This window comes from Cicer arietinum, chromosome 2 (genome assembly GCF_000331145.2).
Source record: "Cicer arietinum cultivar CDC Frontier isolate Library 1 chromosome 2, Cicar.CDCFrontier_v2.0, whole genome shotgun sequence".
NCBI lineage: Eukaryota > Viridiplantae > Streptophyta > Magnoliopsida > Fabales > Fabaceae > Cicer > Cicer arietinum.
The window spans coordinates 28,196,371-28,197,542 of NC_021161.2; positions in this window are offsets into that span (position 1 = coordinate 28,196,371).

Consider the following 1,172-nt stretch of genomic DNA (forward strand, 5'->3'; position numbering starts at 1 on the left):
GTCGAACTTTTTCAGGTAAAATGGAACGTATACCTATTGGTAGCAAATGCTCCATTAGAATATGACAACCATGGGTCTTCAAACCTTTTAACTTGAGGTCTTTCATACAAACCAAATTTTTAATGTTTGACGAGTATCCTTCTGGAACTTTATCTTCATGTAGAAATTTACATAATTTTTTTTTTCCTTTCTAGATAGAGTATGAGCGGCTGGGGGTAGATATGTGCGATTTCTTTTCTTTACGGGACCCAATTCATTTCTTATTCCCATATTGACCAAGTCCAATCTTGCATTGATGCCATCTTTAGACTTTCCTAGAACATTAAGTAACGTACCAATAACACTATCAAATACATTTTTTTCAATATGCATCACATCGAGGAAATGTCTTATATACAATGACTTCCAATATAGCAATTCAAAGAAAATTGACTTTTTCTTCCACCCAGTTTTAACCAGCTCTCCTCCAAAAGGTTTGCCAAATTTATTGGTCAAACCTTGTACTTTTTCAAGTATTTGATATCCATTCGGTGCTAAAGGAGATTTACCTTCCTCTGATTTTCCATTGAATGCATTTCTCCACCCACGATACTGATGACTATAAGGTAAAAATCTACGATGTCCAAGAAATACATTCTTCTTACAATGTTTCAACCGCATCCAATTTGTACTCTCTTCACATATAGGACATGCACACTGACCTTTAATGCTATATCCTGATAAATTACCATATGCTAGAAAATCATTAATTGTGCTTAAGAACATAGCCCTCAAATCGAAACATTCTTTCTTATACCCATCATAAACTTCCACACCTGTCTCCCACATACTTTTTAAATCTTCGATTAGAGGAGTCAAGTATACGTCGATATCATTCCCCGGTTGTTTGGGTCCAGAAATTAACAGAGACAACATCATAAACTTACGCTTCATACATAACCATGGAGGTAAGTTATATATTACCAAAATCACAGGCCACGTGCTATGTGAGATGCTTTGAAGACCATGTGGATTCATTCCATCAGTAGAAAGTGCAAGTCTTAGATTTCTTGACTCTATCCCGAATTCAGGATACTCGTGATCAATTTTTGCCCATTGTGGGGAATCTGCAGGGTGTCGAAACATTCCATCTCTAATTCTTTCATCTGCATGCCATGTCAAGTGTTTTGAAT